This window comes from Enhydra lutris, unplaced genomic scaffold (genome assembly GCF_002288905.1).
Source record: "Enhydra lutris kenyoni isolate GAN:26980312 unplaced genomic scaffold, ASM228890v2 scaffoldscaffold25, whole genome shotgun sequence".
NCBI classification, from domain to species: Eukaryota; Metazoa; Chordata; class Mammalia; order Carnivora; family Mustelidae; genus Enhydra; species Enhydra lutris.
In genome coordinates this window covers 7,832,212-7,847,031 of record NW_019154109.1, presented here as the reverse complement: position 1 = coordinate 7,847,031, position 14,820 = coordinate 7,832,212, and positions in this window count along the sequence as shown.

Sequence of the window (14,820 nt, the reverse complement as noted above, 5' to 3'; positions counted from 1 at the left end):
AGGTTCTGTGCACTGGCTCCTTTGCAGGAACAACTGTGCAGTGGGGACAGCCCACGTGTGGGTGCACAAGATCTGGTAACATCATTAAACACAATCAGAAACCACCCCAATGTCACCAGTAGACCCATTTGCGGTGTCCACTCATGTCACTGTGTCTTGACCAGGGGCTGGGAACCAGAAACTTTCCTTTAGTGGCTGCCGAATGTCATAGCCTGGAGAGGACATAAGAAGCAAGTTTCCCCCTCTCTTGAAAGAAGACAGGGTCTGGAAAAAAAAAGGGGGGGTATGTGTCTGGGGGTGGGGCAATTGGTTAAGCACCTGACTTCAGGTCATGAGATTGAGCCCCACGCTGGGCTCCGTACTCAGCATGGAGTCTGCTTAAGACTCCCTCCCTTAGGGCACCTAAGTGGCTCAGTCGGTGAAGCATCTGCTCGCAGCTCAGGTCATGATCTCAGGGTTCTGGGACGGAGCCCTGCATCAGGCTCTCTGCTCAGCGGGGAGCCTGCTTCTCCCTCCTCCTTTCCCTCTGGGTGCTCTCTCTCTCTCTCAAATAAATAAACAAAATCTTTAAAAAAAAAAAAAAAAAGACTCTCTCCCTTCCCCTCTGCTCCTCCCCCCCAAACAAAAAAAAATTTAAAAAGAAGACAGAATCTGGCACATCCAAAGAAGTGGGTGAAGTCTGGGGGTTCCTCCGCAAGATAACCGTTAAATTATCACGTGACCCAGAACTTCCACTCCTAGGTATATACCTAAAACAACTAAAGACAGGTGCTCAAAGAAAACCTTGTAAACAAATGTTCGTAACAGCACTATTCACAAGAAACAGCCCAAATATCCACCCACAGACGAATGGAGCAACGAAAAGCCCACGTATTGTGAGATTCCGTTTATATGAAATATCCAGAAGAGGCAAGTCGGCAGAGATACAACGGAAGAGATTTGTGGTTGCTAGGGGCTAGGGGGAAGGGAGGATGGGGAGTGACTGCTTTAAGGGCAGGGGGTTTCTGTCTGGGGTGAGGAAAGTGCTCCAGAACCAGACAGTGACAATGGGGCACGACACTGTGAATGGACTAAATGTCACTGAATTGTACACTTTCAAATGATGAAAGAGGTAGACTTTATGTTATGTGTACTTTATCACAAAGAAGAAGGAGACAGCAGCATGCAGAGTTTCCATGCTCATTCCCGGCAGGAAAGCGGTACGCAGAGGGCAGGGGTGCCGGCCCTGGTTGTGAGAGCTGTCAGGCAGCAGGGTTGAGGCCTTCACAGGGAGAAGAGCCGAGGGGTGGTGCAGGGACACTGGCTCACACACCAGGGACAATCAGCCGTGTGCCCTGGCCCTTCCCCACAGCTGTACTCTCAAGCCCATGATAAACCCTTCTCCACGAGGACTCAAGAGAGCCATGTGTGGACAAAGATCCCCTATGGGGACAGGCAGGGACAGTTCCCGAGATCAAGCCAGCAGAGGCCATTTCTAACACAGCTGGTCTTCCTGTCGACTCCCATCTCTGCCCGCAGCATCAGGACCCTGTGATGAAGGCATCACTGCCATCCCTTCCGGGCCATCAGGGCTGTGAGCCTCTGGGCTGGGGAGGGGGCAGGGAAGGAATGTCCTTTCCCTGGAGGTAAGGCTCTTCTCTCCACCAGCAGCTGCTTGTCATGAGGGCAATCCAGGTCACACTCCTCCGCAGGGCCCCGCCCCTCCTTCCCCAACTCCCCAGGAGGGCTCCCCGGGGGGTGTTCTCCAGGTCTGTCTGCATCTCTGGCTCCAGGCTTTGTGGGGGAAACTCACACCCCAGCCAGGCAGCTGAGGCTGGTCCCCAACCACCCGGCCCCCTTGGCAGCCTCTACCTTAAGGGTATGTTCTCCTCATCTTTGTGCATGAGGATTTACAAATTCAGAGAACAGAGAAGAAGACTCTTAGCAGCAATTACAAGACTAATAACATTAAGTTCTAAATGGTTATTACAGGCCCAGATCCCTTATTAGTCATGACAGCCAGTGAATTAGGGAAGCAGTGAATTGTAATGCGTATGAAAAATAACTTTAAAATTTCAAAGGTCTCAATCTCGGAGGCTCCGTGCAGCTGTTGGACCTGAGGACCAGTCTCTGGGAAAGACTGGGAGAGAGAGCCCAGACGGAGCCTGCGACGTCTAAGCACCGCTCCTGACTCAAGGGCCTCCCTCCCACCTCTCTTTCATTCATTCCACAGCAAAGCACAAGTGTTTTACTGAGCACCTACTGTGTGGCACCTTGGCGCTTAGGGTACGGTGGGGAGGACAGACGTGCCGGTTGGCTGCCTGCTCCTGGCGTCTTCCTGCCCACCGAGGCCAGGAGGAAAGAATGAAGGGTCAGCTGCTGTGGCCAAAGATGGCAGAGCCAAGAAGGACTCACGGGGGTGGGGTGGGTTGTGAAGGCTGGAGGAGGCCCTGCCCAGCCCCCCTGCTGGGGTGGATCTCCATGGGGACCGTGACACCGAGCGCAGTGATGGGGTTAGAAGACAGTGCCTTCGACCTGCTAGCAGAGGCGGAGTGACAGCTGTTAGAAGACAAACAGGCTGCAAGGAGAAACAGTGCTCTGAGCGCCTGCGGCGAGACGCCCGGTGGGCTCTGGTGGTCGGGGAGCCAGGGCGTGACCTCTGGAGGAAGTCAGGCTTTGGCCGCGGACACCCACATGCCCAGAGCCACACGGGGCTGGGGAAGGAGCCACTACAGCTGTCCAGAGCCCAGAGTCCCCACCCTGAGAGCAGGCACACTGCAGGCCACAAAACAGCTCCTGAGGCACACATAGGAAAAACCGAGGGGAGGGAGAGAGGAGCCGGAGGAGAGGCAGCTCTGAGAGGCAACTGTCAGCCCGACCACCAGCAGCTGCCCGTTGCCATGACAACACCCTCCTGCGTGGCATCCAGGAATAAATTATTGATCGTGGACACTGCTTCCCCGCCTCCCCGAAGCCCCCAGTGCCCTCTTGGCCGCCACCACTTCTCTCCCCTCCTCCACCTGTTCTGTATTTGCCTGGAAGCTCATCCCTCTGAAACCAAAACAGAAACACAGAAGGAACACAAGACCCCCGCAGCCCCCAGTCTCCTCCCGGCCTCGCTGTCTCCCTCGCCATTATGGACCCTTGCTGCTCTGCCCCCCCAACTCTGGGTGGAACGGGACCCCCCACCCCCAACTCATCTGCTGAAGTCCTAATTCCCAGCACCTCAGAACATGACTAAGTTGGGAGACAGGGGTATTTCAAAGCAGTAATTAAAATTAAGGTGAGTGAGGTCATTAGGGTTGGCCCAAATCCAATGTCGCTGGCGTCCTTATGTGGAGGGAAGATCTGGACAGAGATGTGCACAGAGGGAAGACCATGTGAGGACACGGGGATAAGACAACCCTCTACAAGCCAAAAAGAGAAGCTTCAGAAGAAGCCGACCCTGCTGATCCTTTGATCTTGGGACTTCCAGCCTCCAGGACTGTGAGGAAATAAATTTGTTGGTTTAAGCCACCCCGTCTGTGGTCCTTTGTTATGACGGCCCGAGCCAACTAATCAATACCCCACCCAAGCAGGCCCTCTGAGAGCCTGCTGTCATTCTGTGCGGTGCCCAAATAGCCCGAAACACATCATCTCAGCAACAGGGACAGAGGACTGTGAGGTCACTGGTCTTCACACACAGTGGGCTTCAGGGGCCTGGGGCTGGTAGGCAGGGCACGTGAGAGGCAGGCCAGCTCAGCTAGAAAGCAGCCAGAAGGCCTAGAGCTGGGGAGTCAGGGGCAGGGGGTGCAGGAAACTGTAGTTCTGGGTCCCTCCGCTCGGGAGGACCGGAGCACACTTGCCCCACTCCTCGGGGTCCAATCCCTACCTACGAGAACCCACAGCTGAATGAAGGCAGGACGCGTGTTGAGACATGGGATGAGAAGGGCTAGAAGCAGCCAAGTCCCCTGGCCCAAGGTGGGTGAACGTCAGGGCCTAGTCTGAGAAAGAGGGAGCACCCGCGATCAGGAGCCCAATACAGAGGGGAGATCTGTAAGTCACTCGATAAGCACTGGGGAGAAACGGGAATCCTCGTGCGTGGCTGCTGGGAACATTAAAAAGGTGCACCTGCAGGGAGAACAGTTGGGTAGTTCCTCACAGATTAAACACAGAATGACCCTAGGGCCCTACAATTCCACTCCCAGGTAGGCACCCAAAAGACTGAAAACAGGTACTCGCATAAGCATGCGCTCACATAACACACATTTTCACAGCAGCACTATTCACAAAAGCCAAGAGGTAGAAAGAACCCGAAAGTCCATCAGTGGGTGAAGAGAGAAACAACCTGTGGCCTATCCCCACAATGGGACAGTATTCGGCCATAAAAAGGAACACGGTCCCGACACCTACTACAACACGGATTAGTGAAAACGAAGTGAAAGGAGCCAGACACAAAAGGCCCCACGGTGTATGATTTCCTTCCTACGAGATGTCCGAAACAGACAAATCCATACACATGGCATGTGCGTGTTTGCCAGCGGGGGTGGGGGGGGTGGGGGGAGCAGGGGAAGGGGACATGGGGAGCAATGGTCTGACGGATATGGGGTGTTCTGGGGGTGATGAACAAGTTTTGAAACTAGACAGAGATGGTGGTCCCACAACACTGTGACTCTACCAAAGGTCACTGAACTCTTCAGTTTAAAATTGTGAATCTCATGTCATACAAATGGCACCTGAGTAAGTTTTTTAGGCTAAGCACTAGGTGTATGGGAGGTTATTCTAGCCTATCTTTGGTATGTTTGACAGACATTTACACACACACACATACACACCCTTCTGCAACTCCCCTTGGCACTTTTGTGGCCATCCCCATCAGGACAGCCCTCCTTCTGTCCTTGACGCCCAGCTTCCCCTATGAAGCTCTGTCTGCAACAGCTCACGGTGGCTCTCCCACCTTGACTCCTCACTGCTAACAGAGAACAACGATTACAATTACCTCATCATGTCCTTGTGAAGGTTAACAAGACATACACACACACAAGGCCCAACAGAAATGGTCTCAAACAAACATTCTCCTTCTACTTCTCCCTCTAAAATTTGTTCATGGCCGTCCCAGTTACAGGGTTTCCATTTCCGCTACCTCACTGGGTGGTCCCACAGTACCTGCTGTGCGGCCAGTCGTTTCAACAAGCAGATATTCCGGGTCTCGCTGGGGAGGGACTGGGGCCCCAGGCAGCAAAGACTGGAGGGTGAGGTCGAGGCTGAGCTCAAGGGCGAGGCCGGGTTGGAACTGCGTCTCTCTTCTAAGCACTCTTTGGAGCAGCCCTGGCCTCTTTCCTTCCAGTTCTTGAGTGTAACTGGGTTTGATTTTCATCCTAGAATTCAACCCTCCACAATGAGGGATCATTCCATCTCCCCCTACTCAACAGAGCCCCGAGCCCTGAGATTAGAGGTCTCCTCCCCCTTCCTCCTCCCTAAGCTTCCTTAGTCCTAAAGACCTCTCTCCTTTTCCTCCATGTGTTAAAATATCAATCTTTTTTTTTTTTAAGATTTTATTTATTCATTTGACAGACAAAGATCACAAGTAGGCAGAGAGGCAGGCAGAGAGAGAGAGGGGGAAGCAGGCTCCCCACTGAGCAGAGAGCCCGATGCGGGGCTCGATCCCAGGACCCTGGGATCATGACCTGAGCTGAAGGCAGAGGCTTTAACCCACTGAGCCACCCAGGCGCCCCAAAATACTGATTTTTTTAAGGTCCACCTTAAAGTCTGCCTTTTCCACAAAGCCTACCCCAGGACTCTAGTCAATAATGGCCTTTCTCCATCCTCATCCCATCGCTGTCCACCCACTGGTTCCCAGTTAGACTCAGTCATGTCTGAGCGTGGAATGGCATTCTTGAGTCTTTTTCACACATGCAGATCTCACTCCCATGTTGAGATTATCAACCTGAGGAAGGGACTCAGGCTCATGCATATGCTCTATCGAGGGCGAATGCTGAGCTGGGGCAGCAGGAAAAGCCCGTTGCTGGAGTCAGGCAGGCTGAGCACGGCGCGGCCCCACCCCTCACGCACTGACTGAGCCTGAGTCCCGGCACAGTGCATGCAGGCTCCCGGCCGGAGTTCTCCCTGCGCTGTAAGGAAGCTCCGACGGGCTTGCCCCGTGTGAAGCAGGAGAGAATGTAACCCACGACTGTGAGAGCACGTGCTGCGTGACTGTTTGGCGAGCTGGGTGCCTGTGCCGTGCACCACCCTCCAGGACTCCAGCTTCTCTGAAGGTGGTGGTGGTGGGGGGGGTGTCTGGAAGAGCAGCTGGCAGCCGAGCGAGGTCCTTCGAGGCTCCGATGGAAAACTGCTTCACACCAAGGGCTCATCAGGGCGCTGAATGGCTCCTGTTCAGACGGGGTTGGGAGGGGACGCTAGAGGGGTAAAGATTAAGGCTTCTGGCTAAATACACCGTCTCCTGATGGTCTCCTGCCAGGAGACAGCAGCAGAAATGCCCTGGATTGGGCAGATCTGTGCGAAACTGGGACTGTGATTCCTTGGGTCACTGAGATGAATGCATCCCTAGGGGAGGGCTGACTGGCCTAGAAGAACACCGGAGGACAATAAAGTGAAAGCAGACACTGTCCTCAGAAGGAGCAACCAGAGGGTTAATCCCAGATGGGCACGTGCCCACCTGTCCAAGGATCCCTCCCTTCCTCACAGGGCGACATCTGCTGGGAATCGGTAGGCCATCCCGCACTGCGAGTAATTAGGTCAGCTTAGAGGATTTCCCAGGTCAGGAGGGTGGGAGGCAGCAACCCAACCAGTCCCAGTGTCCGTCAACCACCAGCAGAGAGGGCCTCTTCCCCGCAAGACAGGCAGCCACCTACTGAGTGTCGGCCAAAAAATGAAGGAGCCTGGTGTGTGTGGGGAAAGAGGAAGAAGGTAAGGACACCCACACGCAAGCCCCCCTGTTCACAGGCCCCCTGGACGAGGCCCCTGCCCAAGGAACGGGATGAACGAGAGAGAGAGAGCTCTTAAGGCGTCTGGCTCTTGCTGAGTCTCTGAGGTCAGACAGAAAGGCTGGAGGGTGGGAGGAGGGAATGGTCAGCCTCTTGGCCGTCAGTGAACAATCCAGCTGCAAGATTATGCTCATGGGTCAAGTCTGGGTTTCAGAGAGAGTCAGGAAGCTTGCCTGGAGCCTTGTGGAAGAAAGCAGAAAAGAAGCCAATCAGCTCTCCTGCAGACTGGGCCTGCCTCTCTCCAGCCCTTCTGCTATCACGGGGATGGGGGTCGGGGGTGCAGAGTGGGGAGCTCCCCACCGCCAGCAGAGATCCAGGAGTGTGCCCACCAGACCCTAGTGGTGGGAGTAGCAGGCAGAAAGGGCGTGTCCTGAGAAACCCAGCAGAGAAACTCATTCACACCCTTGCCACGGGGGATTCCCTTCCCCCTTCTCACTCTCCAAGTGGGCACGCCAAGAGCATCAGAGACTTCTCTCAACTTGTCAGTGAAATATGGAGGAGCTGGCACGGGTTTGACACAACACCAGGAGGTATGGGCTGTGTGGACAGCTGTGTTCGGGACACATATGTACACAGCAAATGTCTCCCCTAGACAGGAACAGAGGACAAAGGAGTGGCTCAGGGTTATACACCCTTCATGTATGAAGCTTCAACTGGCTTCATTTAATGCACCCCAAAAGAACAAGGGGGGCCAGCTACTGAGCCCTGCTAGAGAGAGATGCAGAAAGGTCTCTGCTGGGGCTCCAGGAAGCCAATCAAGCCTAAACGGAGTAAATGGGACACACACACACACACACACACACACACACACACACTGGAAATGACCAAAGTTGAAAGGATTAACATAAAAATATAAGCTAATGTGATTGTGGGACACTAAAAGCAATCAATTATCTGCAGTAAATGTTCAGGCCGAGGACAGCTTACTTCTGAGCCTGAGTGCATTCTAGGTTACCCACTTCTGATACGGACTCCAAGTATATGAAAGCATTTGCTTTCAGCCTCAGCAAAACACAAATGAGGAAGGTTAATCTGCGTTAAAATAAATGACATCCAATAGATCGCTCCTGAACCTAAACCAAATGTAGGTCATAGATTATCTGCGGTTGGGGCTTTCTGTAGCACTGCTTCCCATCTGCTAAGGTGGTCCTCAAAGCAGCGAGCCAGACTTCTAGGAAGAGGCACAGAGACAGCGTCCACTGATGGGGCAGAGGAGGCTTTGGCTGAGGCGAGGCCACAGGTGTGTCCCCAGCCCAAGTCCAAGGGCCTTTCCTCCAGAAGAGGCCTTCAGCACCTCTTCCAAAGTTGCTGTCCTCTCCCCCCACAACATGTAACTAAAATTATGCTGCCATACCAGCTAGCTCACCTGACAAGCCTGGTGCAAAGTCCTCATGGGGCCACAGCAGTGTTCCTGGGGGGCCCTAAGACCAGGCCACAAATTTGTCCATCCACGGACTGACCTTTAGCAAAGACAACTTCTAGCTGGTGGGAGAGGGGGGTGGGGGTCCTGTCCATGTGCCCGCACTGGTTTCTGAGCCCCACTGGCAGGTTCCAACCAGGAGGCCAACAGAGCAGGCCATCACCTGAGCCATTGGGTCAACTTAAACACTTAAATGGGCCTCTGCTTAAACATACCCTAGGACACAGGACTCCATCCTTGGGGGCTCCTGATACCTCTATTTGGGGGCAACTCTAATAGCTCAGGTGACATCTAATGTCCCTTCCTACTCTACCATCTGGTGGTTCTAACAGACAGTTCTTGGGTACACTCGACATAGAGCTTCTCTCTGATTGTAGTTCTGACATCTGGACTTTGAACGTGTCTCATCCTATTTCCAACAGTCTGCGGGGAAGGGGAGACCCTGCGTCCCCTTACCCTCAGCCAGACAATTATACTCTCCCGTTCTTCATCATGGTTGCAGACCCTGCACCATTCTAGAATCCCAGTGTGTTAGAGCTAGAGGGACTCTCAGAGATCGTTCTTGCTAATGCTTTCCATCCTTTATCCTGTGATCACCCTAAGGAAATATTAACAAAATTTGGTTATTTTTGCACGTTTTTAAGTTTAAATTATAATTTTTATCAAATGTAGCTTTAATGCAATCTTTAACAGTGGTTATCACATGCATAAATTCAACTATCCTGGGGCACCTGGATGGCTTAGTTGGTTAAGCGTCTGCCTTTGGCTCAGGTCATGATCCCAGGGTCCTGGAATCAAGCCCCGCATCAGGCTCTCTGCCTGCCTCTCTGCCTACTTGTGATCTCTCTCTCTCTCTGTCAAATAAATAAATAAAATATTTTTTTAAAAAATCCAACTATCCCCCTCATTCAGCAAGTGGCACATACTGTCCAATTTAGTTCAGGTTAGAGAAGAAGCAGCGTGATTCGTTAACACGTTTGTAGATGTCATATTACATCACGTCAGCCCTGGGGATCCAATTCCATTAAAATAATCTAATCAAATGTTAAGGTATAAAAATAGTCAAAAGCTGCTCTCACACTCTGAAGCTGGAAATTCTTATCCTTAGTGCTTTGGAAGTTTTAGATTTTCTTTCTAAAAGAGAGAAGCTTTCAGAGTGATTTACGGGCACTTCTCTGTTACAGGTATGAATGGTGTTTATTCCCCATGAATGAAAATCCACTTTAAGGATAACGATCACTTTTCTGAATACTAGAAACATCTTGACGTGCTATATAAAAATTCTGGTCCAATGAATACAATCTGGTAACCATCATGTTCATGCAAATTGGCAGAATTATTATTATTATCATTGTGCTCCTCGTTAACTCTATGAAGTTCCATATGTCTCCCATCTCCGTTCATGGCTCATTATGGATAAACTAAACAATAGATGGCTGAGAAGAAAAGCAAAACTAACACCAAGAGGCCAAAACCGGCCCTGTGGTCAATGGGCAGTGCTCGGCCCATAGCAAACCACCCGATCTCCTGGAACCCCTCATCCCTCACATACTAGGACAGCCCCAACCCATTTCATATTAAGGAGTAGGAAATGGAATAAAGGTCTTAATCAACTGAGCTGCAGTCTGATGCCATTTTAGCCCTTGGAGAACCCCCAGAGCTTCAGAATCACAGGCTGGGAAAGGAGTCTTGTTTAACCATCACCTCGCTTAGGGATGCACTGAATTTTCTTTTTTCTTTTCTTTTCTTTCTTTTCTTTTCTTTTCTTCTCCCTTTCCTTTTCTTTTTCTTTTCTTAGATTTTATTTATTTATTTGTCAGAGAAAGAGAGAGAGGGAGCACACAAGCAGGGGGAGCATGAGGCAAAGGGAGAAGCAGGCTCCCCACTGAGCAAGAAGCCCGATGTGGGACTGGATCCCAGAACCCTGGGATCATGACCTGAGCCAAAGGCAGACGCTTAACTGACTGAGCCACACAGGAGTCCCCTGCACTGAACTTTCTTATGAAGAAATCAAAGCCTAGAGTGAAGACAGAGAGGAGGTCACCGGGTATATCAGAGCGGAGCAAGGGTTGGTATCCAGGGGCCTGACTGAGTGCTCTCCTTTCACTGTGCACTCAGAACGCGTTCAAGGCTAAGACAAGGGATCAGCAAGGACAAGGTGGGAAATAGGGCCCCAGCACTCGGACTGTGTCCTGTTTGCCTGTGTACCCCGCCCAGTGCCAGGCCCAGCTCTTTGCGTAAGAGATACATATTCACTGGATGAATAAATGGATGAAACTGTAGCAGGGTCAGGATCTGTGTTCCTGGTGCCCCTCCCGCCCCCCGCCAGCACCCCGAGTCGTGCAGGGCCAGCTCCTATTCCCTTTCCATAAAGCTGGGACAGTTTCCGTCTTGTCAGGAAAACTGGGCCTCATCACCCAGCTGCTGGCAGTGCCCAGGGGACAGGTGACCAGGACATCAGCAATATGTCTGCCTCGCTGGGCTGGGAGTCAGGAGACCTGGGCTGGATCCCAGCTCTGCAACCAAAGAGTACTCAGACCATTACTGTTTCCCTTCAGGCCCTGTCCTGGTCTGTTCGGGCTACTATAACAAAATGCCAGACTGCGTCCCTTGTCGACTAAAGAACTTGACTTCTCGTGGTTCTGGAGGCTGGAAGTCCAGGCTCAGGGTGCCAGCGTGATCCGGTTCCACAACAGCCCTCTTCTAGGCTGCAGACTTCGGACTCCTCACTGTGTCCTGACTTGGTGGAAGGGACGACCTGGCTCTCTAGGCGCTTCTTCGTAATTGCAACTATCTCATGTGCAAGAGCTCTGCCCTCAAGACCTACCCACCCCTCAAAGGCCCCACCTTCTAGTACATCACCTGGGTATATGCGTTTTGGGGGGTTATAAACACCTAGGCCACAGCAGTCCCTCGCCTCCAAAATGACAGAATTGATCCAGTGGGTCTCCAAATGTGGTCGGACCCAGCAAGAACAGCCTCACCTGCAAACTTGACAGAGATGCACCTTCTTGGGTGTACCCCAGGCCTCCTGACTCAGAAACCGTGGGAGTGAGGCCCCTCACTGTGTTCTGACATGCCCTCCGGGGAACCCTAATGCAGGTTAACTTCCGAGCATCGCCGATTAGCCTGCCTTTCAGATCCCCTGTGGCTCTGACAGTTTCTGGCCCAGCCCGCATAAGGAGGAGACGATGCTGATCTTCACGACGGTCGCTGCAGCAAACACCTGCTGACCCTTGACGGCACCAGACACTCCTCTGAGCACTTCACGTCAGATCATTCCATGCCCAGCAGATCTCGGTAGGCAGGCTCAGACACAAATGGTTGAGGCTGACGAGCCCAGGGGTAAGGCCACATCTTCTCACCCAGTGGCTGCCGCCCTCTGAGCCTCGTTCGGAAGCCCAGAATGCGAGTCTATGAAACAGGCCAGAGGTAGACACCAATTCAGATGTGCGCACACACACAGCCTGTCCCCGGGCCAACTGGTCTCCCTGGGGACACACCTGCCCCCACGCACTCCAGAACTCTCATCCCAATGTGTCAAACCCGACTTCTGTATTTTGAACAATGCAGGTTGTTCAATAAATCATGGCCTGCGTGGCGTTACCGCTGATTATTTGACTTAATAGCAGTGAGAGCAGGGGTGATAGTGTTTCCGAGTGGTAGGTGAAGGCTCAGAAGCTGGGCTGCAGCCTAGCAGCAATGAAACGTCTTGGGAAAGGGGCAAAGGACCCTCTGTGCCTGTCCCCTGTCCTTATCCCTTCTGTCCCCTACAGCCAGTGTTAGCAACAACACTCAAATCAGAACAAGACCAGCTGAAAACACACACATAAAATCTTAACGGCTGTCATTTCCAAATGATCAGGCTTTCTGGTTTATGGGTTGTTTTGTTTTTGTTTTTGTTTTTAAATTCTACAACTTTTACCTTTATAACAAGAAAACTAATGTTTAAGAAATAAAAAGTATGGATTTGTGTACTTTACTGTATGTTTTACTTTAATGAAAATTATTGAAAAAGTTATGACAAAGGGGATTGCCTCCAACTCACTGAGTCCCTGCCGACCTAAGACAGCGTTAATTCCTGGTGACAGGGAGAAGGTAAATTCTCCAGAATGAACTTTTCCCTCAGAGTCTCTCAGGGTGTCCCTCTGGGAGATGGGGACACTGTCACTGCTTCCAGAGGGTTCATGGGCAGACAAAAAGACAGTCAGAGGTGAGTCCCCAAACTGCTCTTTACCCTGTCTTTGAATTCATGTTCTTATCAGCATCCTAACTGTGACCAACATGGTCAAACTCCTCTACCCCTGGCGATGTTGTGAGCTTTCGTCCCGGGGGGGAGAGACAGAAACACCTGACAACTGCCCCCACTCCTTGCTCCCCAAGCCTACTGCTCACAGGGAAAGAAGCAAAGCAGAAGGCGGCCCCGCCTTCAAGGGGATCTGGAAGTGCATCCAATATGGAGCCGAGAGGAGTCACTCATAACCTACTGGGTTTGCAGAATTTTCTGGAAAGAATGGGTCACAGTGGATGGGGAGAGGCAGTGGGGAGTCAAGTCCTCCATAACCCCTAGTCTTGCCAAGAGCACCAGTGGATGAGGAGACATAAGGGAAAGGAAGCTGGTGGATTCTCAGGGAAAGGGCCAGTGGGGACACCCCTCCCCTAGCTTACACAGCCCAAAGCAAGTCAGCAGCCCCATGGTAATAAGAGAATTCAACCTGAGCCCCCTTCCTCCCTCCTGTCTCATGCTGGCATCTTGGGTAAGAGGACGGAGGGGTGTCAGGCAGCAAAGGTATTCTGCAAATAGACAGATGGTGAGAAAATTCTGCTACCAATTAGGAGGCTGGGTTCTGCTCCAGGCTTTGCTGTCGGGTTGCTGCACAGCTGTAAGTGAGGTCCTTCCTCAGGCTTCACTTCCTCCTCTGCAAAATGGGGGGCTTGACATAACTTAGGGAGTCCCAAAGTCTCCCTAAGCTCAGACATGAGATACTAAGGGCTTTGTCATAACCAAGAAACTCTCGGCTGCTCAGGCCTGTGCATCTCTTACTCCAGCAGGGGAATATGGTCTCTACCTAGAGTTACAGTGGACTTAATGGCTGGAAGAGTCCTCAGCACTCAGGTAGCACGGAGGTTAAAAGATCCGTCAGATGAAATCTGGTTGGAATCAGACGGATCTGATCTGAAGCCCCGCTGCACAGTTAGTAGAGACCTTGAGGAAAAGCAACTCAAGTACTTGGGCTTCACTTTCTTGTGAAATAAGGCTACTGATGATACATCATATAAATGAAGTGTGGAGTGGGGCGGCTGGGTGGCTCAGTTGGTTAAGCAACTGCCTTCGGCTCAGGTCATGATCCTAGAGTCCTGGGATCAAGCCCTACATCAGGTTCCCAGCTCCATGGGGAGTCTGCTTCTCCCTCTGACCTCCCCTCTCATGTCTCTCTCTCTCTCTCTCTCTCTCTCAAATAAATAAATAAAATCTTAAAAAAATAGATGAAGTGTGGAGTGAGACAATATTTATTAAAAGCACTTAGTGCATTGCCTGGCACATAGTAAGCTCTGACCTCCTGGAGGCTGCCATCATTCTAACCCTGCTCTCCTTATTATGACCATTGCTGCTATGACAATAGCCAGGGATGGGAGAGGTTACAGGCTACTCGTGCCTAGAACACAGCACACGTCCTGTCCTCCCACTGCTGATGAGGTTGATAACCATGGTCCCTTTACACATCTCTGCGAGAAGGGAACCATGGGGCCTCCTAGTTGTCTCAACCCAGAACCAAGCCCCACGGGAAAAGGAGGTCTCTTCCTATTCAGGAAGCTTTATACCTGTCCCCCCTCTTCTCTTACACACACACACACACACACACACACACACACACACAGAGCCAGCGGTCTTCCGTCAGTACCACGGAGAATTCTAGGATAGACTGGGGCAAAGGTTGAGCAGGTGCCAGCTCCCCAGCTGTGTCTGAATATAGGGCTCAGAGTAACCCACACAAAACAAAACAGAAAATGAACAAGCAGCAGCCACACAACCAGTGATGATGCAAGAAGACAATGGGTTCTTCCCAGGCCTGGCCACCAAGTCCCGTGGCTGTTGAGACCAGGACTTGAAACCCAGCCAGGGTGGGGGTGGGGTGGGGTGGGGCGCAGTGATGGTCACATGGTATTCTGGACCAGAGCTGCTTGAGCTGGAAGAGGTCTTGTGTTGGGTGGATTGCTCTCCATCCCCCACCTAGAGATCCCGGGCTGCCTTATGCGACACCAACTGAGACCTGAATCACAGGAGAAGCCCAGGAGAGAGCCAGACTAGGAATCCACAGGCCAAGAGTCAGGAGGTGGGTAACCAGCCTTGGCTCTACCTTGATTCATGTCACTTCCTTAATGGGCCACCCACCTTTCTGTACTTTGATTTCCTCACCTGGAAACACTGTATTGCCT